Source organism: Panthera tigris, chromosome A3, assembly GCF_018350195.1.
Source record: "Panthera tigris isolate Pti1 chromosome A3, P.tigris_Pti1_mat1.1, whole genome shotgun sequence".
In the NCBI taxonomy this organism is placed as follows: domain Eukaryota; kingdom Metazoa; phylum Chordata; class Mammalia; order Carnivora; family Felidae; genus Panthera; species Panthera tigris.
The window spans coordinates 32,718,385-32,737,487 of record NC_056662.1 but is presented as its reverse complement, the minus strand read 5'-3'; the positions used below and the strand labels follow the sequence as shown (position 1 = coordinate 32,737,487).

Below are 19,103 nucleotides of genomic sequence, written 5' to 3'. Positions count from 1 at the left end.
GATGGTGATGGAAGATGATTCTCTGTGGTTCACACTATCTACTCACCTCTTCCTCCTCCAGTAACAGCACTAAGAAAGTCAGCAAGCCTCTTGAACACTGAGCTCATGATTCTTTTAACAGTCAGATACAGATGCTCAAAAGTACATCTTTCAAAACCCCAAACAAAGGCATTTCCCTTGGCCTCTAGGAATCCCTCACTTCACTTTGGGTGGTTGTTGCTTCTGTAACGTATTCTATGATGCTTCAGAAGCTGGAACCTTATCTCCTTAGCATATCCCAAACCCTCTCCCAGTGCCATAGGTTGCTCCTTTCCCTCTGGTAACCAGTGCAAATGGTCAAGAGAGATTTAAAGTGCCTCTAAGTTAATGGCATCTGCAAACCAGGAAAGTGAATGCCCTCATCATCAAGTCACCCACATTACTAATCCTAATCATACATGAGACCTACGGCACAGATTGAATGGACACGGTTTTATTGTTTCTCTTTTTCTTTTGATAATATTTGAAATGACAAAAAGGATATTTTCTTTATTCCCTGCTCTGAAAGTGTGAGATAAACTTGAATGTGCCTACTTTAAGGAAAGGAAAAATACTTACCTCCTAGGAGAATATGAGATACATGCATGCAAAATATTCAACTATTGAATCCATGCAAAAATTTTCAACTATTTGTTGAGTTTCTAGTAGGTGCCAGATATGTGCTAACTGCTACAAGCACAATTGCTAGATTACTTACATACATTATTAATTAGCCTTATCACCCAATTCTGGTCTACCTTACCACTCAGAGCAAGAAAATCAGGATCTTGTGCAAATATCACTGGGCTGGAATTTAAGACACTCGAGTTCAGAATGAAGTGCCCCCACTCCCCCAATCTTGCTAAGACCTCATATCCAAATAGATTAATTTTGGGTTCAATCATTGAAATGGGTCCCCCCAGTCCTTTCCAGCTCTTCAGTTATACCATCTTAAAAGACTACTGCAAAAGATACTCTGCATCATTAGCTATTGAGGAAATGCAAAAAAACAAAACAAAACAAAAAAACCAATAATGAGCTATGACCACACACCTGTCAGAATAGCCAAAATAAAAAAATAGTAACACCACCAAATGTGGGAAAGAATGCACATAAATGTGATCATTTATACACTGTGGGTAGGATACTACATAGTACAGTAGCTCTAGAAAACAATTTGGCCGTTTCTCATAAAACTAAACATGCAACCACAATATACCTCTGTAACTGGACATTACAGAGAAATGAAAATGTAGGTTTACATAGAAACCTGTGTATCGCTATTCATATCAGATTTATTCATATTTGCTTAAAATTGGAAGCAGCTCTGATGTCTTCAATGCATGAATGGTTAAACAAACCATAGTATATTCATACCACAGAATACCACTCAGCAATAACAAGGAACAAGCTACTGATATACACAGCATCTCTGATGAATCTCCAGGGCATCATGCAAAATGTTGAAAAACACAATGCCAAAAGGTCACATACTATATGATTATTATATAATATTCTTAAAATTACAAAATTATTTTAGAAATGGAAACAGATTAGTAGTTGCCAGAAGTCATAGATGAAAGAGGGGTGAAGTGGAAAGGATGTGGCACAAATGTCAGTAAGAGGAATCCTTGTGGTGATGGATTTGTTCTGTACCTTGACTGGATCAGTGCCAATATTCTAGACATTGTAGTTCAGTTTTTCAAGGTGTTGCCATTGGGGGAAACCGGGTAAAGGTTATAAGTTATGCAGTACACAGCATTACTCAGTATTATTTCTTATGACTACACGTAAATCTATAATGACCTCAAATAAACAGTTTAAGTGAAAAAAAAATACTGCAGGGGTGTCTGGGTGGCTCAGTCAGTTAAGCATCTGATTCTTGGTTTCAGCTCAGGTCATGATCTCATACTTTGTGAGTTCAAGACCCATGTCAGGCTCTGCACTGTCAGCACAGAGTCTGCTTGAGATTCTCTCTCTCTCTCTCTCTCTCTCTCTCTCTACCCCCCCCCCGCCGTATCTCTCTCTCAAAGTAAATAAACTTAAAAAAAACCTGCAATCAAAAAAAGAAAGAAAAAAATACTGTCCATTCTGATTGTGTTGTGCTTGCTGATTCCCACTTGAAGCCTAATGAAAATCTTGGGGAAGCCTAGGGGAAAAGAGGTCATGCGTCTTTTGACTATGAAGGCCCTCCCCTTGACTATGAAGCTCTGTTTGTAATGCCAAATGCAAGGAGAAATGTGGGTCTGGCATCAGCAGCTGTGTGGAAGCTCCAAGACTGGGTCCAGAGACCCTCTCAAGTTGTAAGATGTAAGTCGCCTCTCCAGGGAAAAAGTGCCCCAGCTGAATACTGTCCTGGCCACTTAATAAGCTATTTGCAGGGCTGTGCTAATGAAGTTAAAGTAGTTTGCTTCTGTTGGCAGGAGCACAAATCTGGTGCTAATGGCTATTCTTCTGAGAAATCCAGGTGCCCTGCATACCAGACCCTCCACTAGCAAATGCCGACTTAGAGAAGCTAACACTCCATCCCTTTCTGATGATAAAAAGATAATAAGAGATGGAAGGGCTCTGAGGCCTGACCAAGCAAGTTCACTCAAAGTCCATGGAGGGAATACTAGAACTAACAAAAGCCAGCATTTATTGAACACTCTTGGTGCACTTCCATGCATTATCTCATTTAATCCACACAGGAATCTGAAGAATTAGGTGTAATTATCCTTATGGTTTATAGAGGTGGTAGCTAAACTTCAGAGAGGTTAAGTGACATACCCAAGGTAAGAAGGGACAAGGTCAGGATTTCACCTGAGGCACAGAGCTGAGTTCTCAAACCCCATGTGGAATAGCAGGCCTTCCCAAAAGGCGTGCAGAACACAGATACCAGAATAGGGACAAGATGCAGCCTGAGACACTGATCAGGTACACTTTAATAGAGAAAAGAAATTAGAACCTACTTTTTTATAGCCATTTGAAAATTTACAACAGCTCAGGTTTTAATGGCATAGATTTCCTGAAGCTAGTAATTATTCTTTTGGGTGTACAACTTTAATGCCTAAGACCCATCTCCAGAGAAGGCTCTAGAGTGGCTACACCATGTGGTGCCCTGCGCCCTCTGATTCTGACACTGGAACATTCCAGTCTGCATTGGAGTTAGCATCTAGGAAGTTATTTCACATGCTCATGTAAAAGCTGTACTTTTGCTTTAGATATAATTTGGTTTCATTTTCCTATTTTTTCTTCTAACAGAAGAAGTATGTGTGACTATCTTTATCATCATCATCATCAGTAAACAGCTTCTCCTCAACTCAAAGAATTATATTAATCTCTTAATTGTTATTTCATGATGATAGTTAAAGTCTGACCCTTGATAAAACTACAATAAATCACTATTTGTCTCAGAAATGAAAAAAAGAAGGCATGTTTCTAAAAACAAAAGTTGAACATTATTAATTCATTCATTAATATAACTACAGGTTTCTATGGCCTTAGAAAATGATCATTCAAAATAGTTATTAATAATAAAGGAGTATAGGGGCACATGGGTGGCTCAGTCCATTAAGCTTCTGACTTCAGCTCAGGTCATGATCTTGCGGTTTGTAGGTTTGGGCCCCATGTCAGGCTCTGTGCTGACTACTTAGAGCCTAGATCCTTCTTCAAATTCTGTGTCTCCCTCTCTCTTTGACCCTCTCCCCCTTCATGCACTCCCTCGCTCTCTCTCTCTCTCAAAAATAAAATAAATGAGTATAAATATTTGACCTTTTTATAACCTTAATTATTAAATTCAATAAAATTAATGTACTTTGATAACTTTTTGGATGTTTGCTATATGGTTAACTTTTCCAACTTTGATATGACCTGTCTCAAATATTCTGAAGAAATGGAACAATTATGATTTAAAGTCAATTTTCTGAATATTTAAAAGCCTATAAATTCCTGTAAGCAATTTATATTTAAACAGCCTTAATTTGTATAAATATTTATTGTGAACTTGTAAAATCAGATGTTTTGCAGGATATACATAGCAATTTCTTCCTCCCCCCCCCAAAAAAAAATCATTTAACTCACTAACGAGGCAATCCAATGAAGAATATCTAAAATTCAGATTCGTGTAACCTGGTATTCCTTCTCATCCTCAATCTAAAGGTCCTACTTGTTAGGAAAAGTTATCAAATTAAGCCCTGGTGGCCAAGCAAACTACGTCAGTAACTACCACAAAGCATCCAGTTTACCCAGGGGGAAAAATATTGGAACATTTTAAAACATCTGCAAGCGCGAAATAAGAAAGTATCAGATCAAAGAGAGGAAGCTAGTTACAAGGTCAGTTGTGCAATTAATAGGCAAAGACAAAAAGTCTCATACAAATTCAGAAGTATTCATTTTCCCTTCCTTCATGGAAAGTATCAAATCCATGTTTGGGAACAATAACAAAGGAAATTTAAAAAGTGCCACTTTTGAATAATACAATTAGTAGACTTGTGTCATGCCAGATATATAAAGACAACTGATTCCAGAGATTATTCCTGAAGGATGGGTGGCTCTTGGAAATCAGTAACCATGAGCAGTTAATGGTGTTGGTGAGAGTCTCTGACAGGAACTCTTAGAAGAACACTGTTCTACAAAATAATAACAATTAGAGTAATGTTAGTAAATAACTGAAATTTTTTAAAAAACAAAAATGTATTCTGGAAGAATACTCAAAGTAGTAGATGAATAATTCGAAACACATTTAAAATATTACAGAACAGCTGGACAGTTTGCAGCTGCAATAACAAAAGCATAAAGGTTTACATCAAGCATTTGTTTTGAAAACTCCAAGATTCTAGTAACTTACTGTTTTATTCACAGAGAAACTCACTGTTTTGAGAGCTGAGATCACGTGGAAATGACAAGTTACCAAACTCACTTCCCTACCAATTTTCTGATTCAGATATTGAGTGATAGTTCAGCTTACTAATCCCACGAAGTAAGAGTATAAGTTTAAGTTCCAGTTAAGTAAGTAACTATGTAATCAACATATATTGATTAAGCACCTACTAAGTGCATTTACAGTTGACCCTTGAACAATGCTGGGGCTAGAGGTGCCAATCACCCAAAGAAGTCAAAACTTGCATATAACCTTTGACTCCCCCAAAACTTAACTACTGATAGCCTATTGCTGACAGGAAGCCTTACTGATAACATAATCAACTAACACATATTTTGTATATTATATGTATTATACACTGTATTCTTACAAGAAAGTAAGCTAGACAAAAGAAAGTCATAAGGAAGAGAAAATACATTCACAGTACTATCCTGTATTTATTGAAAAAAAAATGCACATATAAGTGAACCTGCACTGTTCAAACCTGTGTTTTCAAGGGTCAACTATACTGAGGTAAACACGGAGAATAGTGGTGAATACACACATTCCTGACCTCATGGAAGTTACTTTTTTAGCAGCAGAGACAATGTCAAAGAACAATTAATTACAATTATGGTGAATTCTCTGAAGGGAAAATACAGGGTGATGTGAAAATGTATAATGAGTTTAGATATGGTCTAGGATATTAGGAAAGGTATCCTTAAGAAAGTGGAATTTGAGCTAAGGTCTCAGTAAATCCTCAGGCAGATCCACCAGATGTTGAATAGGACAGGATAGCTGGGAGAGTGAGGTTGGAGAACAGTCCAGGCAGCATTAGTTCTAGAGACACTGCAATGGCTCCATGACTGAAAGGAGCATGTCACATTTATAAAATTCAAAAGAAAGTCTGTGTAACTATGGCCATGTAGAAACCTTCAGCAAAATGTCCAGGAAAAAGATGATGACAACTTGGACTATAGTGGCAACAGTGGGAATAAAGGGAGGTAAATGAATTTGAAAGCTATTTTCCAAATTAAATTAATTAGACTTGTAGATGGCTTATATGTGGGAAATTAATGCAAGGAGATGGAGGTTTCCAGGATAGTTTCTGGATTGCAGACTTGCCTGACTAGACTATTTCATTCAACGATTCAACGATCGTTGCCATTCAACGATCTAAAGAACAATTGGATTGTGAAAAGAGTCACACATTCAGTTTTGAACATGCTGTATTTGAGAAAGCCTCAAAGAGTGTGTACCAGGGGTATACATTTGGGAGTCACTGATGTAGAGATTACTGAAACTTAGGCATGGATAAGGTCACCTAGAAACAGAATATGGAGCTAAAAAAAGAGAGAGTCTTTGACTCATTCCTGAGGACTTCCAACATTAAAAAAAAAAAAACCAGCAATATTTACCTAACAAGAAATGACAGAAGTGGAAGGAAAAGCAAAAGTTTAATAACAGCATCACCAAAGTCAAGGGAAAACTTTGAATTAAGCCAAAGTCCCAGCGCACCTCACAATTTCAGTAAATTTCTTTGTGGTTACCTAGACACATGGTTTAAACAGTAACTGTGACTATAAATAAACAGCATTTTTGTTCATTTTTGTTTATGTTTGTGTTTTTCCTAGGAACTATAATTTGGATGAAATCTTTAAAGGAAAAGACAGTCTAAGTTCACCATCAAATATGGTTATGGATTTAAATTAATTAAAACAAAATAAAATAATATTAGGTTAAAAATTCAGCATTCAGTTGCAGTAACCACCATTTCACATGCTCAGCAGCACCATGTGCCTAGTGGCTACCATTTTGGACACCGCAGATATAGAACATTTCCATCATTATATAATAGTTCTATTGGACAGCCTAGTCTTAAGATTCTCCTGTATCAATGAGGAGCCATGATTAAGTGAGCCAAAAATGAAGCAATGTCCCAAGTATTAAAACACTGTCCACATTTTAGGTGAGGAAGTCAGGAGAAGAGAGGATGACAAGGGCCAAAAAGAACATAAAACATGGCATTTGTCTCCATTAGAGATGAGAGAACTGGGGCAGATGATGAATGTGTTTCAGAATGTATTCAAAGGGGAAAGGGCACAAAGTTGGATTGAGAAACTTGCAAACTAGCGACAAAGAATGCAAGGTCTTTTAAGTTCAAGCTCTGACATGAGGGGAAGAGGGTTTCTTCAAGCAGGGAGACAACCCTATTACAGGTGCCCTTTTGACATACTTGCCTAAGATCAGCTAAGTTTCATGCATCTGCAGAAGTTAGACATTCTGCTAATATGACCTGTTGAAAGTCACATTTTAATTTTAATATTTATGCTATGAAATCCAGAAAAATAAAAACAATAATACTAGAAAAAGGTTTTCTCACTCTTAGAAAACTCATGGAAGTTCAATTTGGATGAGGTTTTTTTAATGTAAATTCCAGGCATTTTTCCCCCACCCACTTTGCTACAGCCAATATGCTCCTATATTAAGGGAAGAAATAACTGAATGATCCAGAAACATAGCTTCAAATATTGAAATTAGATTATTTTGCTCATGCTCACACACACACACACACACACACACACACACACACACAGAGAGTTTTAAAATCTGGGATCACTGCTCACTGAATACCATTCATGAGTAGACCATATATGAAGAATTGAGTTCAGTGAAACCACTTTACCAAATACGGGTTAACGTATTTTTAAGCCGTTCAAAAATGGAGTCTCTATTTTTTGCCCAAATAGTAATAAGTGCAATGGCCCCATCTCTACCTTGAAGAGATAATAAAAGCAACAACAACAATAATTAACATCAAATTAGCCCTTACTATGGGTCAGACTCTTTGTATTTATTAGCTCGCTTAATTGTCACCACAATCTTACAAGGTGGGCACTACAATTATCCTCATTTTACAGAAAAAAAAAAACCCAAAATCAGGACATTTTAATAGGATCAGTGCAACAGAGTAGTAGAGATGCTGATCTAAAATGATCAATAGAACAGGAAAGTATTTCATCAAATATTTGAGTGATTAAAACTAGTGGTAACACAGGACTCCAGTGGAAGAAAAATTCCATATGGGCCAGAATGGTTGGGAAATGGAATTTTTATGAGTATTTTAAAAGATAATCTGCTAATTCATATATTAAAAAATCATTTACTGACTGGTGTGTACTGGGAAGTGGGTATAGGTTAGAGATAAAAAACTGAGTAACAGAAAATATAAACACTACAGGGGTGCCTGAGTGGCTCAGTTGGTTAAGTATCCAAGTCTGGATTTCAGCTCAGATCATGATCTCACGGTTCCTGAGTTTGAGCCCCGTGTTGGGTGCTGCACTGACAGTATGGTGCCTGCTTAGGATTCTCTCTCTCCCCCCTCATTCATACATACATACATACATACATACATACCTTACATACATACGAAAAAATAGGTAGAGAAATAGTAAAAGGATGTTCCAGGTAGCGGTACGTCACAAAGAACTCTTAAAACAGATACATGACTTATCCTCATTATCTGTATCTTTCCCTCTCCTTTATTTTTTGCTCTCTTTTTCTCTGTTGCTCTCTGTTCTTGTCTCTCACTTTCTCATTTCTACATCTACATACTTCTAAAAAGATTTGTGGTCTACATGTTTAATGAGGTAATTAGTGTAACCATATACCTTCACTCATCTAAAATAGTTCCAATTTATGTCTACTACCCAGGTAGAAATACCGATTCCTTTTACTCTCAAAAGTGTCTTGATTTGGATGATTAACAACATGACTGTACCACAAATAATACTTGATTTTGTAGAAACTGAAAGAATAAAGAGGCAGGCATACACTCTGGTCAACACACCTACAGTTGACCATCTCTCCAAAAAATTAAAATATTTTTGACTTTCTATTACTGGAAGAAATTTTAGGCAGGAAACTACCTTCCACTAAGTCAGAGCAAGCAGTGTTTAGGGGTATGCAGCAGAATCAGGATTAGGGTAAGATAAAGACCAATTTGGAAGACAGCAGCTTCCACAGATGTTCTATTCTAAAGGACTAGGTTCAAGTTACCTAAATTTGTAGTGTATTTTACACTGGTGATATTTTATCACCCAAATCCTTAATGATTTTAAGTAAGGCCCACCAGCCCAACTCTCTCTCCATAAACTCTACCTCTGCATTTCCCAGTTCCTACTAGGTATCCTGTCTATGTCCCATGTCCAGTGTCAAAGTCACCATGACCTTCTCAATTTGTTCTTCCTCCTGTCATCCTTATTTCAGAGAACTGCAGATCATTCTATGAGCCAGCCACACAAGGCAAAAAGGAAAATTAACATCATCCTTGATAACCCTATTCTTTCACCTTTATATCTGATGAATGATTAGGTTCTGCAATCCCACCTCTTTCATAGCTGTTTTTCTTCTATGTTCTCATCTCTCCACACCCAGTGAAACTCCCTGTCTTAGTCTGGGGTTCTCTCAAAGCAGTTCTTGAGACCGGATTTTGGTGCAAGTGGTTTATCTGGGATGTGACCCCAGGAAGAACAGTGTGAATGTGGAGGAGGAGGACAGCAGGTCATTGCTATGGGCAGCTAAAGCTGCCCTCTGAGAGGCTACACAGGACACACCTTAGAACAGTGTGCCTGGGGGTGAGGGAGCTGAAGTATCAATCAACCAACTTCCATCCCTCGTTGTCAATGGCAGCTCCTGGGACATTATCTCTCTTAGCACCTTCAGAGTATGTACACAGGCCAAGCATTTTCCTTCTTCCAGAAAATGCCTTTAGAAGAAAGTCATAGGAAGCCTTTGGGGTGTTTTAGAACTTTACTCAGTGACTTCTAAATGGGCCAACCATGCTGGCCTGTTGTACCCTTATGCCAGACCCTCGTGATATCTGGTCTAGATACTGGCAAGAGCGTCCTAATGTGTCTCCTTATTTCCCATCACACACTTCCCTTCAACCTCCACACAGCTGCTGGGTGTGAGCATTCCCTGCTCAGCATGGAGTCCTTTAACGGCTCTCCAAGAACTCATGGAAATACTGCAAACTTTCTCACCTGGTTTCTGCCCAGCTCACTGCACCTTCTGCCACCTCTCTTTCCCGCATGGATGCTCTTTCATTCCTCAGTACCTTGCATACTGTGCCAAGAACTCTCCTTTTCCTTGCTCCCCCTCCTTAGTCATCTCCTCCTTTGACCCCACCCCACTGCCCACCTGGTGGGTATGCTCTTATCTTCTAAACCTTAATTTAGAAATCACCTCCTCTATGAAGTCTTTCTCTGCCCCTTAGGTAGGCTAGTCCTGCCATGCTTTGTGGCTCTCAGTGTGCCCTGTGCATAATTCTGAAGGTCTCCCCCACACTGAAGAAAGCCCCTCAAAAGTAGATACAGTGTCTCCAGTACCTTGCATAAGAGTTCTTAACATTTTCTGTGTCACGAACCCCTTTGGCAGTATGGTGAAGCCTCTAACTCCTTCTCCAAATAATGTTTTAAATGTGTAAAATAAAATGCACAGGATTAAAAAGGAAACAAACATATCAAAACAGTATTATTAAAGTATTTTCCAAAAAGTATGATACAGGAATACAATGCTTCTTTATTAATACATTAATCAAATTACCATTTTTTTCAAATAGTGATGAACATAAACACTATTAATAATCATAATGTGATACATGAATATATCCTCAATTACTCCTACTGTGTTTTGTTACCTACATTTATTTTTTAAATTTTTTAAAATGTTTTTATTTTATTTTTGAGAGAGAGAGGGAGAGACAGAGCGTGAGTAGGGGAGGAGCAGAAAGAGAAGGAGACACAGAATCTGAACTAGGCTCCAGGCTCTGAGCTGTCAACACAGATCCCAATGCAGGACTCAAACTCACAAACTGTGAGATCATGACCTGAGCCGAAGTCAGATCCCCAACCGGCTGAGCCACCCCCGCGCCCCTTGTTACCTACATTTATAATTGAAGGAAATGATGATAAATCTCAGGTAGAGGTTAGGGAAAATAAATGTGACATTTTTACTTCTCAGCCCATGGCACCACCTATAATATACACAGACCCTTATACTTCAGTGGACCTCAGGTTAAGAGGCACTAGCAGCATGTACCTGGCTTACAAAAGGTGTTCAAACATATTTACTGAATGAGCTGCCTCTCTTTCTGTAGGCTGAATGAAAGGGCTTCTGGCATGGACTTCAAGTTCCTCTTTCTCTAAATTTCCATGATTTTATGTTTAAATTGCTCCCCAGATTTCACTGGCTTATGGGTACAAAGGCATCGCATTATTTGTAACATCTCGTTTTACTAATTCCCGTGCCCCACCGCAAACCAATACATTCGAGACTCCATCTCAGATTTTTCTGTCATTTCTGAGGGTCCCCAGATTTGTTTCATGTGAAACCAGAAATAATGCTAACCTCTTCTTCCTTCCTGGCCTCTCCTTGTTGATAAATGTGGCTTGAGAAGCCACTTAAGGATCATAACTTGTGGCTTCTGCTCAAGCTGAGATTCATGCCAAGGGCGATGCTTCCCAGTGCTCCCTAACATGCCAACCCTCAGGGGCCATGGTGAGGCTGCTGTCTCTTTCATCCACTTTCAGGCCACATTCCTTTTTATAGTGGAGAAGATACACTCTCCCCAACTTTGGCTCATGTTTTGGCATCTGACCATGAAATAAGTATTACTTGGTGCCCTTATTTCAGTGTCTCTAGAAACCAACTCCTTCATTTCAGGGCTGTGCCAGAACCTTCCACTTGCCCCCATGAGACTCCTTCTCTCCAGCCCACCCTGCTTTGTGCCCTGGGAGGCTAGCATGAATGGACTGCAGAAACTCGCTCCCATGCCCTCTGGCTTATACTCTTTGGTCAATAGGCAATGAGAGGGCAGGAGAGGAGAGTAGTTGGAGTATTTCTTTTCCTTTCTCCTTCCATCAGTCTGTAGTTTGAACACAATTCTCCACTAAAGGCTGTCAGGCAACCCTCTCCTACAATCCAAGCAACTCTACCCAACAGCTGCTCCCCAACCTTGCCTTTTTAACCTTATGGGGGCAACAGCTCTCCACTGTCATTATACCCAAAGAGCTTCACCATCCCTTGTTCTCTTCTAAATCTTCCCACACTTCTGTAAATAGTCCCTTCCCTAAACTCTCCTCAAATACCCCACACATGTATGTAGGATGTAAATGCCCCACTTCCTCCTCTCACCCCCACCCTGGTTACATACAAGAATGCAGTTTCCTCACAGGGCTGATTTCTCCCATGGCTGCAGACCTATCCATACATCAGACACACCCAGACATACCTGAGTCACAGTATAGAATCACTGGCACTCATCCCTGACATTCATACAGAAAGATCGTTTCACTGAGTACATTTGACACCTTTCTTTTTTGTCTGCTCTGACATCTCATTTATTCAGTCATTCACCAAGTAATCCACATTTGTGTGTACTTTCAGCTGCCTGTGCTCTTAACTATGAGACAGTATACAGACTATGGAATTTGGAGAAAACTAGATATTTCCGCCACTTACCAAGAGAGAAATCTTGGGCAAGTTACTATCCAATCCCAGTTTCCTCAAGAGCTTAGGATGGTGGCCGTGAAAATTAAATGAGCTAAGGTGTGAAAAGGTCCAAGAGCCAAATGGCAGTTGGCAGATGGAATAGGTCAGATTCCTGAGTATAGCCACTCTAAGAGACTTTTGTAAAGAAGTTATTGCAGAGTGTTCTCAGTATTAACACATATGGAGGAGTGAGGGGCACAGGACTGAGCAGAGGCATAAGGTGTAACAAAAGTCCTAGAGAACCCCAAGGGCATCTCTGGAGCTGAAACAGTCCTTCTGAGTTGTCCCACTTTGAGGCAAAAGGGCTGTCTGTTTACCACTGACGCCCAGTCATGGATGTGGGCTGCCCCCAGAAGGAGTGCCCCTCTCAATCTGAGGGCAGAAAGACAAGAGAGGTATGCAGCTGAGAGATGTTAGCTGCCAAAAGTCCCAATAAATGGAGAAATGAGTTCCTCCTCAGGGTCCTGGAGGGGAACTCTAATCAGCACACCACATTATCCACTACACTGAATATTTGTTAAATAACTTCTGGCTGTCATAACTGTCTCTTTTGATTTGCATCTCTTAAGAAGTGTGTGAGGGCACAACAACGTTGGAGAGCACCAATATCAACTGGGATAACCAGATAAAATCTTTTTTTGCATAGTGATTTCTCAAAATTGATTTATAAGGCTAGAGTTAAAAGCCATAAGGTGATTGAAGAGAGGTTTTCAAACTATGCTTCTTACAGTAGGGTCGGGTGAGATGAGAAGAGAGCCAAAGGGACAACATCATAGCTGAAAGAGTTCCAAGCTCCACCTCTATGCTTGACTTTATTGTATGTATGATTTTTCTAAAGAAAAGAGTACCCTCAGAGTACACATATATTACCTAGTAGGGGAAGAAAGCTCTTTTTTCAGGCTGTGGCTACTCACAAGGATGCCAACAGACCTGGACAACCTGGGCTGTGTGAGCAGCAGGCTCTCTGCCCCTGTTAGTTCATCAGTACACCCCAGTGCAATCAAAGTAGCATGATGGTGGAACTGAGGGGATCAGGCATGGCATGTGCAAGAAGCTGGAATAAAATAGCTTACAATATTAATTGCTCACAGGGTCTTCTGCCTCAGGAACAATACAATTCCCAGAGACCCAAGGTCCTCCCGAGAACCTTGCATAGAAAGCAACAGCCATTCTCAAAGGCTACAATATAAGACTGAGCCCTCAAGGAGCATTTCATAATTTCTAGTATCCTGGATTCATGTGGACAAGCCTTCCATTCAGAATGGAAACAGACCCATGGGAAGCAGCACCTGCTCAGAGAAGGAAAATGCTCAAGGAAGTTTCAAGCAGAGAACACAGGTTTACAGCTGGTTTATTATATACACATGCTCTGTTCTCTTTCCAGACAAACAGCATGATTGTGAATGACAATTCACCTTGAGGATTTTAAAAGAAAAATTATGAAAATGAAAGGTAGTTAATTCACCTAAAACCCTAAATACAATCAACATTCTAAGTCCACGTTATTTTGCCTTTAGACTTTTTGCTTTTGTTCCTCCCCATCCAGGAACTTCTTTTCTTCTAAGGTCTAGCTAAAAGCTCAACAACTAAATCTTTTCCAACTACCCCTACCCACATATGCCTTTCTCATCAAAAATCTTTCATTATATTTGGGTCATAGAGTGATCAGAGTCATCATTATAAACATAGCTGACATTTATTAAGTGCTAATTATGTGCCTGCACTGTGCTAAACACTTTACATGGATTATCTCATTTAATCCTCAAAACAAGCCTATGAGGGAGGTCATTTTATTAACCCCATATTACATATAAGGAAGTTGAATTATTGGACCAAGATCTTTTCCCTCTCTATATGCACACTCTTGGCCATATGAGTTGTTCCCACTACCAGAGTGAAATGTTTTCCTTGCCCATTGTGTTTAGGCTCAGCCATGTGCCTTAATTTGGCCAACAGGATGTTCATAGCCATAAGTGAGCAGAACCTTAAAATGGATTTACATATAGGGAGCTTTTACTCTTATGCTTCCACCAATAACATGAAAGTATTATGTTCCAGCCAGAATCCCAGAGGGATAGCAAATTGCCAAAACTGCCAAAAATAGGCCAACCAACTAGATATTCAACTTGAAGCACAGCTGCCCAGCCTAGCTCACCTGACTCCTGTGTAATCACATGAGCAAGAATAAATTATAGCTATTTTAGGTCACTGAGTTCTGGATTGGTTTGTTACTTAGTGATACCTTAACTGATACAGGCACCAAGAGGTTAAGTTACTTGCCCAAGTTCTCACAGGTAGCAGTGGTAAGACTCAGCACAGATTGGTTTCATTTCAGTTCCCACCTTTTTAACAACTATGACTTTCATCACCACCACCACCACCACCACCATCATCATCATCATGTTCTTCTTTGCCATCCATATCCAATTACATTTACTGAATGTTTACTATGTGCCAAGTACCTTAAGAAGTACCATCCAGCTATTATCTACTGAACCCATGAACAACCCTCTGATACCAGTACTTACCACTGATCACATTTTATAGGAGGCTCACTGAAGTAAGATGCTTGCCCAAGATCACACAGCTAATAAAAGACAGAGCCATCATTCATTCAAGAGTGTTCCAACACACTACTACCTTTTGAAAAAAATCACAACTATCCTTACAGAAAAATGTTAATGATCAGTAATCCCAAGAATCTCTTCTTGCCCCAAAATTTCCAAGAGGCTGCTTCAAACCCCATATGATTGCTTTTGAAGTTTTTTTATCTTGCTTTTGAATACTTTTATGTATAAAGTTTTTAAATACCTTAAAAATCTACTTTATTATATTAAAACTGAGGCATCGAGGGCTTAGGGAAATAATTTCACTGATTCAATTACATGCAGCAAACTAGTGGGGTATCAAAGTCCATATCCTGCATGTTCACCTTCACCATCCTGCTTGGGAGGGCAAGGGGACAGCAGTCCAGTTCTGTGGAGTAGAAATGGGAATTTGGTGTCTAACTTCTTCTTAAATAGATATTTAGTCAAAATTCCTGACTTTTAGCCTGATTTTTACTCTCACATATAGAAGTATCTGAAGGCAGGGCAGGGGTGCTTTCTTGGGAGCAACCTGTGTGTAGGACTAGGGCTCCGCATTTGAAAGGTCCCCATAATTGGTTTAATGCTCTACTCTCGCAATTTTCAAATCCCTCATGATTGTCTAACAAGAGGCTCTACTCTTTCATTTTGCATTGAACATTCCCCAAACTATCTAGCCAGTCTTGTGGAGGTATCTAGTGCCTCCAATTCCTAAGCTTGGGGAGATTCTTCTATACATAGTGAGTTGCTTCTCAGTTTTCCACTCTGTTGGCTATCACTTAGAACAGTCCATGGGGCCAAGAATCAGAATATTAAGATGACAGTTGAAACATGGTCATGAGTCAAACAGATCCAATGGTACCTCCATGCAATTCCAGCCCCACTAACATTGGGCTGAGGGAAAGAATAAAAGCAGAACTGGTGAAAAGTTTAAGAAGCTATGAGGTTCCCTAAAGAACTAATTTCCCCTCTCTTGGACTAAACCATGCCCTTAAAGACTAGAAGGGAGTGATGTGCAAATTGTCTGCAGTTGGGTTTCAGCCATTGCTAGAGTGACCTTTCTTAATTTAGATACTCCTTATCCCATGCTTACATCATGACTCACACAAATCTTTATTGCCATGGAGGCATTCCAAATTCTCACCATACCTAAATCATCTTATCTACATAAGAAGTCATTCTGAATGGGGCACCTGGGTGGCTCAGTTGGTTAAGTGTTAGTCTCTTGGTTTTGGCTCAGGTCATGATCTCACAACTCGTGGGTTCAAGCCCTGCAAAGGGCTCTGCACTGACTGCAAAGCCTGCTTGGGATTCTCTCTCTCTCTCTCTGCCCCTCCCAAGCTTACATTCTCTCTCTCTCAAAATAAATAAATTAATTAATTAATTAAAAAAGTCACTCTGAATGAATAACACTATTTTGACCCTGGGGATAACACAGAATAATTGTGCAGTTATTTTAATAAAAACAAATCATGAATTAGCTCCTCCCTCCTCTTTCTCCATCTTTATAAATAACAGAGTTAATATAGAGCCTTATAATAAAAAGTATCAGGGAAAGGTAGGAGTCATATAAAATATCAATCTTAATGTCAAAGGGGTAGGGGCAAGTTAATTGTTCCCCCTGCCCCCACCTTTGTCTTACATGTGAAACATTAAGAAATGGAGAGATTAAATCAACGGAAATACATGTTGGTTACGAAAAAAAAAGTGACTCTTTTACCCCATGAGATAGGAAAGACTAAAACCTCTATAAAGGTGAACTAATAGGAAACTATAAATGAATTGTGTTGCCACATAGAGTCATCTGAAAAAGTTTTATTAAAAACGCCTCCAAAGTATATTACATTTTATATTATACCAGGTGGAGCTAGGATGAGGGAGGGAGTTTATAGAGGAACTGTTGAACACAATTTTATTAGAATGCTTGTTCCCTTGATTATAATAAGGAGAGAAATAGGACTTATTGGTTTGGTTATTTGAAACATGCACATGCACACTTTCTCACACAACTCTAGCTTTAAGCAGGGTGAAAGTTCCTTTCTTCAGCTGAGAGTGAACCTGAAAATGTTTTATTACTATTACAGGAAACCCTATTTAAGTATCGTCTTTATGAAATGCTCCCATTGTTAAGAAGCATTCTTGGTTCCATTTGCAGCTATTATGATGGTAAATACTGATGAAACATAGGAGATTGTTCATAATACAAAGAAAGACCAACAAGCAGCCTTCAAGGGATTTAAAAATCAGGTAGATAGACATTTTAGAATGTCAAGGTAATCTATCATATGTAACATGGGGAGAGGAAAAAGAAAAAAGACATATTCTTTCATGTTTCATTCCTTAAGGGGGACATCTAAAACACATATCTATTTAACATGGCTCGGAAATTAAAGTTATGATATCAATAACATATACCTAACCACATGTTAGGATGAAGAAAGAGTGTATCTTGGAATACAGGAGTCTTCCTTGTGCAAATCCCATTAGGACCCATAGGGAGTTATTCATGCATCCAAATCCCTCCAGTCCTTTCCCTCTCCACCCCCAAACACAGACACCCTTGTTCTGAATGATCCGTGTATTTATCTATTTCACATAAATCAAGAATTTAATAAAAAAAATCCACCAACATGGCCATTTGAGACATGAATCATGAGTGCTGTACGTATAAATCATATAAACCTTAAAAGCATTTATGATATAGACCCTTTCATGCAAACCGCCCAAATGTTTTAGAGAACTAAATCATACAGAAAGAGGAAAATGTAGTAAATAAAATGGAAAACCAATGGTTAACCAAACTAATGAACAAAATGTCTAGATGCCTCTCATCTCTGAATGGATTCCTTAGAAATTTTAACTGCAACAGGATTTTCAAGGGACCATTACATACAGTAAGGCAACTGAATATATTTGTAGTCAAAGATTTCTTTGAGAAATGCTTCTGGAAAAAAAATTAAAACTTCTAACACACACACAATAAAGGACAATGGATTTAGAAGAATATATTAGAAATAAAAAGAGTCAGTGAAGAAATATTCACTTCATATTACTGATGTATTACGCAGAAAACTGTTTACAATTCCACTAACTCCAAATCCTCCTGTTTAAAAACATGTTTTTTTTTCCCTCTGAGTGATTATTTTTAATTCATTCCCTTTGCCAGGAAGGTCTACTGCACTATAAAAATCAGTTTTCAATTACCTGCCATAAATTTCAAGCATGTCTCCTAACTTTGTAACCTCCTAAATTGGTGATGATCTGCATATATTGTTGGACTATCATGAGGAAGGCTTTTTATGCCACTGGATGAGAGCAAAAGTCCTTCCCATATTTTTCTCTTCAACAACATATGTGCATATATTTATTTTTTGGTATTTCCTCTCTATCTGATTCTCCTATTCCCTGAAGTATTTAGCTCTTTCTGAGTTGATTCTGTTTGTCTATTTATTTTGTGTCTCCTTCACTAGACTGAGAGCTTCCTGACCACAGGTACTTATTCTTTTATCATTATATCACCTAACATCATTTCTGGCATCATAGGTGCTACAGGTGCAATAGACAGATGGATATACAGAATAACTCTGTGAGTAGAATCAATAGTTAGGCAGCAGATACAAGTGACCAAGGCCCATATTTTTGGATGTATCCAGTTTACTAAACAGAAGATGAGGTTCTTCATGTGGTCTGTGCACAGCCTTCCACCATTATCAGTCTTTTCAGAGGTTGGGTCAGCAGAAGCCCTTCTCAGGATAGGCATGTCCAATGACTGGTCAGTGTGGAAGTACAAAGGGCTTGCCCATCATAACCACTTGGAACAACTCTGAAGGGCCATTTTAGCTCCAGAGCTCCCCATAAGTTTGGCCAAGGCTGCTGCTGGCAGGCCTGCATCACAGCTCGACTCTTCCATGTGCCCACTCCTACTCTGTAGTGCCCTGCAAAAAAAAAAAAATCTAAAAAGCAGGAACTCAGGTACAAAAATGACTCCAGTTACTTCTTTTGGCCATAAAGTCAAGTGCCCTCACCTTCTGACTCTCATGACCACCAGCAAGTTACAAGACAAAGCAAACATCAGAAGGGATACAACATAGCTATAGATTTGAGGA

The 19,103-nt window shown here is 39.1% G+C and overlaps 1 long non-coding RNA gene across 1 annotated transcript in view; it reads right to left on the bottom strand.

Annotated features, from left to right (window-relative positions):
- Positions 1-16,853: 16,853 nt before the first annotated feature.
- Positions 16,854-19,103, bottom strand: part of LOC122236989 — a 110,670-nt gene continuing 108,420 nt past the window's right edge. The window contains exon 3 of the long non-coding RNA XR_006215180.1: positions 16,854-18,932. This is a non-coding gene — a long non-coding RNA (uncharacterized LOC122236989). The remainder of the gene's footprint in view (positions 18,933-19,103) is intronic.